The sequence below is a fragment of the Macrotis lagotis genome, chromosome 5 (assembly GCF_037893015.1).
Source record: "Macrotis lagotis isolate mMagLag1 chromosome 5, bilby.v1.9.chrom.fasta, whole genome shotgun sequence".
In the NCBI taxonomy this organism is placed as follows: Eukaryota; Metazoa; Chordata; class Mammalia; order Peramelemorphia; family Peramelidae; genus Macrotis; species Macrotis lagotis.
In genome coordinates, this window is record NC_133662.1 from 158,422,727 (window position 1) to 158,430,887 (window position 8,161).

Here is an 8,161-nt window from a genome sequence, read left to right on the forward strand (position 1 = left end):
AACTCTGATGCTTTAACAAGAAATTAGAGAATGAATATTCCTATGATGGGATCTATTTTAATGAACTTTGATATTCCATTTACTTCTAAATTACACCTTGGGCAATCTATTCAAAAAATTTATCCCCACCCAAACAGAGTAAAACACAAAGAGATTAAATTACTTGGAAGGTTGGGCGGAATCTGATTATGATTGAAGAAAGCTAATTCAGTGTCATTCAAGAGACTGAACTTTGAAATGAGGGCTATTAAAAAAAAGGGAAAAACTCTGAATCTCCCTAAATAACTGGTTATTAATAATCATTTCTCCCACTACCTCCTATCTTCCCTGGTTTTCTTCAAGTCCTAGCTAAAATGCCAACTTTTACAGAAACCTTGTGTTGATTATCTTCAATCTAGCCTGCATAATATTTTGTTTACACACATTTGATTACATGTAAGCTCATTGGGAGCAGGAATTTTGTCTTTCTTTGAATCCTCATGATGCAGGGGAAAGACAAGAGAATTGTGAATATAACAGAAAGAATTTTGGTGGAGATTTAAATTGACTAGAAATACAGAACTACAAGTGCAACAAACAATTGTAATCTTAAAAGCTGCCTGGGTGGAGACCCTTCCCATTCTTGATTTGTATCTTGATCACCTTAGGCTTTACCTTTAACCTAATTCCAGGTTGAGGTAAAACATAAAAATCTGGTTTGGGCCCTGGCTCAAGGTGGCAGTCTTCTCTGACCATGGCCCAGCCAACACTGCTTGGCTGTTCTTTTATCTCTCTCCCTCTCTCTAGCCCTTCCTGTGTCTTGTAACCTTTTAAATAAATTTTTGTTTTATTTCCACCCATGCTTTCCCGAGTCTGAATAATGATTCCTCATAGGCAGAATTGAACCCAGGTGGCCAGAGGCTACACCCAGAGTATTTGAAACATGTTGGTTTTTTATAAATATTTGTTTTCTGATTGACTCTGGCCCTACTTGGAGTGATACAGGTGGTGATGGGGTTGGGGAGCAGGAGAATCTCTGGAGGTTTTGATTTTTCTTCTCTGAATCCTACTTTAACTTAGTTGACTTCCAGAGAAATATAAGTTTTAATGACTTTGTTTTGAGTCATTTCAGTTGTGTATGATTTTTAGTGACTCTCTTTAGGGTTTATAGTGGTTGTAGTGGTTCTTTCTCCAGCTCATTTTACAGATGAGAAACTGAAGCAGAGAGAATTAAGTAACTTGGCCAAAGTCACAATGCTAGAGTCTGTGATCTGATTTGAACTCAGGAAGATGAATCTTTCTGATTTCTGGCCCAGTGTTCTATTCACTGAGCTACCTACATGCTCCCTAGTGTTTACTGGAAGATAGAAGGAATATGAGGAAGAGATTTAGTCCTAAGGGGAGTCTGTTAATAATAGAAGGTTCAGGGCAGCTGGGTGGTGCAGTGGATAGAGCACTGGCCCTGAAGTCAGGAGGACCTGAGTTCAAATGTGCCCTCAGACATATAACAATTCCCTAACTGTGTTAGGCAAGTCACTTAACCCCATTGCCTTGTCAAAAAAAAAATAATGGAAGGTTACAAATGGCAATTTTTATTTGACAAGAATTTCTGGGAACGTTGGAAAGTAGTTTGGCAGAAATGATAGTAGAACCAATATCTATTATATAATAAACTACAGTAAGCTCAGAATGGTTGTATGTTATTAAGGGTAATAACATAAAAAACTAGAAGAGAACTAAATTAGATCCCATTCATAACTATAACTAGGGTGAGAATTCTTATCTAAATAAACAATAGTAGTAATCACAAAATATAGATAATTTTGTCTAGGAAAAATTTGAAAACTTCCACAAACAAAATTAATGCTTCTTATTTATTTGTTTTGTTTATTTTTATTTTTCTCAGTTACCTGTAAACAAAAAATTAATACTAATTTTTAAAATTTTTGAGTTCTAAATTCTTTCCTTTCCCCTCTTATTTCTCCTTGAGAAGTCATGCAATTTGAAATAGATTTTAAATGTGCAGTCATGCAAAGCATTTCCGCATTAGACATGTTGCAAAAGAAAACAGATAAAAAAATCAAACAAATGAGGAATATTCAAGAAAGTTTAAGAGTAAGTCTCGATCTGCATTCAGACTATCTTCTTTTTCTGAAAGTGGATAGTATTTTCCTTTATAAGTCCTTCAGAACTGTCTTGGATTATTGTATTGCTGAGAATAGCTAAGTCATTCCCAGTTGATTATCATAGATCATTGCTATTATTATCTAAAGCATTTTTCTGGTCCTGTTCACTTTGTATCAGTTCCATATAAGTCTTCCCAAGTTTTTCTGAAACTTCATGGTTGTCAGTTCTTATAGCACAATAGTATTATTCTGTGACAATCAAATAAAACAACTTATTCAGCCATCAATTTCCAGTTCTTTGCCACTACAAAAGAGCTGCTCTAAAAATTTTTGTATATTTAGGTTCCTTTTCTTTTTCTTTGATCTCTTTGGAATGGCATTTAGTGGTATTGCTGGGTCAAAGGATAGGCATAGTTTTATAGCCTTTTGAGCATAGTTTCAACTTGCTCTCCAGAATTGTTGGATCAGTTCCAGGCTCCATCAACAGTGTATTAGTGCCCCTATTTTTCTATATCTCTGCTAACATTTGTCATTCTCCTTTTTTTGTCATATTAACCAATCTAATTGGTGTGAGGTGATATATCAGAGTTGTTTTAATTTGCATTTTTCTAATCATTAGTGATATAGAGAATTTTTTGATATGACTAGATAATTTTGATTTCTTCATCTGAAAATTGCTTGTTCATATCTTTGATTATTTATTAATTGGATACTGATTTATATTCTTAAATTTAATTCAGTTCAGTTCTCTATGTATTTGAGAAATGCAGACTTTATTAAAAAAACTTGCTATAAACCTTGCCTTTGTCTTCTTTGCTTCTAATCTTGGCTACATTGCTTTTTTATGCAAAATCCTTTTAATTTACTGTAATCAAAATTATTCATTTTATACCCTGTAATGCTCTCTAGCTCTTTTTTTGGTTATAAATTCTTTCCTTATCTATAAATCTTACAGATAAAATATTCCATGCTCCCTTAATTTCTTGTGATATGACCCATTATGTCTAAACCATGAATTCATGTTGAATTATTTTGTCTCTGGTGTGAGGTATTGGTCTGTAATTAGTTTCTGCCAAATTGCTTTCCAGTTTTCTTGGAAGTTTTTGTCAAATAATGATTTTGTGTCCAAAAATCTTAGATCTTTAGGTTTGTCGAACAGTAGATTATTATGATCATTTACTACTATAATGATCTATCCCACTATTTCACTATTCTATTTCTTAGCCAGTATCAGATTGTTTTGAGGATTACTACTTTGTATCACAATTGGAGAGAATAGGTCATCTTTCTTCACATTTTTTCCTCTTGATTCCTTTACTGTTCTTGGTCTTTTGTTTTTTCAGATGAATTTTGTCGTTTTTTCCCTAGCTCTCTAAAATGATTTTTTGGTCATTTGCTTAGTGTGACACTGAATAAATAAATTACCTTGGGTAGAACTGTCAATTTTATTATGATATCTTGGCCTACCCTTGAGCAATTATTATTTCTCCAGTTGTTTAGATCCTAAACCTCATTGACATCTAACAAAACTCTGACTTTTTCATATTAACTTTGGCTCTTGATGTTCTAAGAGGAAGCTCAAAATAAATCATTCTCTGCTGTAGAAAATCCCCAATAAATCCTTCTCTGTTTTGTTTGGCAAAAAGGAGTTAGAGAGAGAAGGCAGTTCCTGGGCGAATGGTAGGAGTAATATGCTGCAAACCAATGTTGCTTTATGGAATAAATTTATGAGGCATTTTTTTTTCAACAGACCAACTTCATTTAAAATATACACCTTTTCTAGAAGAATCATTAATCCAGGATTCACCACAGTATAACTGACAGGGTGGCTATATCATACTTTTTGTTATGTCTTAAAGAAACTCTCTATCCCAGAATTAGAACTTGGAAAACTTAGAAATGTCATTAGATATTTTCACTCATAAATCCTGTATCTGAAACACTTTTGGTATAAATGTTCCATATTTCTCTTGGCTCAGGTCCCTCCCTAGAAATCAGAGGTCAAAAAACCCTCTCACCAGGAGAGGCATAAAATTGATATCAAAATTATACTTGCAGATATAATGGTCATATTTTATAAAGAAAGTTTTATTAGTAAGGGAAATGAAAGCAAAAACTTTAATTTATCTGTCATATCAAATGGACTACAGGATCCCCAGTTCTCATAAAGGTCCACAATATAAATTTCCCCAGATTTCCTTTGGTCTGAGGTGTGAATGCTCTCCTGACTGAGACTTTCCTTCAATCTTTGCAATACCTGCAGGCTCTGTTGCTTTCAGGTAGTTAGCTGTTATGGTGGATAAAGCACTGGGTTTGGAGTTGGAACAACTATTACCTCAGACACTTACTAGTTGGGTGACCTTGGGCAAGTCACTTAACTCAGTTTGCCTCAGTTTCATCTTTGCCAAGAAAACCCCAAATAGGATCACAAATAGTTGAAGATAACTAAACAATTGAACAACAAACAACTGTTCCTTCAGGTAACAGCTCCTTGAATTATAATCCCTTAGGGGAATGTCACTCAACATGGTGGGGTAGCATCTTTTATTGAGTTAGCATTGATGCATAGTACATCATTCTCTCTCAGGTATTAATAATAATTTTATTTATAATTAAGTAAATTAATAATAATATTTTTCTAGGTATTCATAATGTTGGGGTTCGTATGTGGGATTATTATACTTGTCTGACTGAGCTCATAGTTCTAAGACCAGGATTCTAGAAAAGAAATCTAGGACAGCTAATAATCTTAGTGAAGAACTCTAGACTTAATGTCATTAAAACCTAAGTTCAAATCCCTGTGACCCTGGGAGACAGGTCACTAAATGACTTCAAACATCAATTTTCTTATTTTTAAACTAGAGATAATAAGAACACCTGCTTAACTGGGTATTGTGAAGACCAGATGAAATATTTATAAAATGATCTGTAAAACTTAAAAAACACAATTGACCTTGAGATGTCTTATGCAAATGTTGCTTGTTACTATTATTTGTTATTAATATTATTGTTGGAGTGACTTCTCCTTTAGCAAAGCTTTTCCCCTAAATCCAGAAACACTCACACTTCAGTCAGAACAAGACCCCTTTGCATTCAAATGGATGGGTGATTAGTTGTACTCTCCCAGTTTTCACATAAGGTGATGAAACTCAACTCTACAGTCCTTCCTATTTCCAGTATTGGAGATGATGTATCTGCCAGGAAAACATTATTCCCAGAAAAGTAAAGAAGAGTTTTTTTCCATCTAAGGTTAAAAAAAACAATTGTAGGAAAGAAGCAGCACAGAGGAGAATATGATAAGGAGGGAGTGCGAGGGGGTAGCCTGGTAGGAGGAATGCAGAGTTAGTGACATTGATACAGACTATGCAGTCGGACAGGGGATGGGGTGGCACTTCAGAATACAATCTGATTGTGAGTACAGTTGTTCTAAGGGAGAGGGATCAACCTCTCCTTCGAAGCACCCAATCAATCCCTCTCTAGCAGTTATTGGGGAACGCAGATCTGGGGAGAGGAGTGCTATGGAGATGGGACCCCTGGGGTTGTCAGCTCAGGGCTGAGGGCAAAAGCAGCTGAATTTCATAGCACAAACTAACAGAGGAGTAGCAGCAAGGATAGTGGTTTCTAGGCTACCAGAGGGAGGAAGTATGAATCTCTCCATGGGTATTTTCATTGGGGAAAGTCCCAGCTGTTTTACCCTCTTTATGACTCTGACTATTCCTGACTGCTCGGGGACTATAACCTTGTTTGAGGGTGGGGTAGCCTTGTCAGGGATGATGGAACACCCCACTTAATTCTCATTTTACTCTATGTAAACCATACATTGGGTGAGTTATTTAAAGTACCTGAGGCTGTGTACAATCTGTGTCCTTAGCAATCTAAAATAAGCATACTCTGGAGCCTACCTACAATTTAACTAAATTGTGTAATTAAGTTAAGCACATCCCCCCAGCCTCACCAAGTAAAAGCTTGCCCATGTACACTTGAACTGGGAAAACTTTTAACACAAAAAGCAAAATTCTTTTTATTCTTTCCAATTTTTACAATGTTATGACTCCATACTAAAACAAAATGTTAATTCAAGTTACAGTGAGGAAACAAATGAAAACAAATTATATAAAATCTATAGCTATCATTTCCTATTTGTCCTCATGTTGCCTAGGAAGCAAAAAGTTTGATTTAAGATAAGTGTAATATTTCTAGATTTGAAATTAGAGAATTTCATTCTAAGAATCTAATCATCTCTTTTAACAGGTGAGAAAAATCGTAGGGATTAAGTGACGTGTCCAAGGTCACACAGCATAATGCCCAAACTGGAATTTGAATCTATATCCTCTGACTCCATATACCATGCAATTTCATGCATTTAATAAATTAATGAAGTTTTATAGCCATCATGCTTTTATGGATACAGTTTAATTAATATAGATTATGAAAGTATATGAGGACTAAAGATGAGATTCAGACTATAAAAATCATACAGGTTGCATATAGAGCCAAGGCAGAGAGGAGAAAGAGGGTGCTCCATCAACCTAGCATTTTTCACTGTACAATAGATCATCAATGTTTTAAGGAATGTACAGTTTCTTGAAAAGAGAAACTTTTGGGAATATTGTAGTGGCTTGGAAAACAAAGTGCTGCCTTCAAGTCCTTCCACTGATATTTACTTATCACCCCAGGATGGCCACCAAATGAATTGTATTTTCTCTTTTTTGTTGCCACAGCAGGTCGTGAAGACTGTCTAATAAGTAGATTGCAATCTGCCTTGGTGAAGTGAGTATTCCACCAATGTAGTAGGAATCCTTGTAGTATTGTTGTTGTTCAGTTATTTTTCAATCGTGTCTGACTCTTGTTGATCCCATTGAGGGGTTTTCTTGGCAATGATAATGGAATGGTTTGCCATTTCCTTCTCCAGCTCATTTTGCAAGTGAGGAAACTGAGGAAAATAGTGTTAAGTGACTTGCACAGAGACACACAACTAGTATGTATCTGAGACCAGAGCTGAAGTCAGGACTCCGAGCCCTGCCACTCTTTTCATTATGCCATTTAGCTGTCCTTCTTGTAGTATCAAGGGATTATTATTGTCACATATTTAGAATAAAATAATATGTAAAGTATGTATGTGTTTGTGTGTGTGCTTGTTTTTTTCATCTTTCTCTTTGATGGTGTTTTTTTTTTTTTTTTTTTTTGGCTTTTGCTCCCAGTGGAAGAATGAATGGAATTTCGATGGGAGACACAGAGATCAACTAGTGAACCAGTAGATTGGCTTCTAGTCTAGAGAGATTTAATTGAATTGGGATACATTGAAGTTTTCAGGCTTCCAAATGTGTCCTGATTTATTTCAGTTGTCAACTACCTATGATGCTGATTTTCAGGTACATGTTGGGTGTTCCTAAACATGGCAAAATGGTAATGGAGACCATGTTGACTTTGTGCCTCTTTCTCGCCAATTTCAATTTATATCCATTTTTATAGGACCCTAGATCAACAGCCCAAAGGGATAATAGACATAATCTATCCTCATATTAGAGGTTCAAATGAAATGATTTTTTGAGGTTCACAAGCAATAAATGTATCAGTCAGTCATTCTAAGTGATTACTAAATTCTATATACTGAATTCTCTTATGGTAGCAGGGTCCTACTTTAAACTCAGATCCTCTTACTACATGATCAGTACTCTTTCTACTAGGTCACAATGCCTTATTGCCTCTCAGATCATCATAATCCTTCTTTCTGGCTGTCAAACTATCTCACTGTTGTGGTCTTAATTCAATATTTCTCTTCTTTCTTTTAGATCCCAATCAAAGCTCATTTCCTGGTTGCTAGGTATTAGCAAAGCATTGATCAGATTCAAGTAATGCACACTAAGGTGCAAATAAGAGTTAAACAGCCCAGGGGACATTTATATTTTAAGAGAGGAGTTAGTTAATTCCTTTAATCTCTAATTGGTTCTGTATGTATGCAGTGAGGTGGGGATCATATTTCCTCTTTTACCTAGCCTGTCGAGGAAATAAAATGCATCGTAATCATTTCTGCAGCTGCATATCCATCCTCTCTC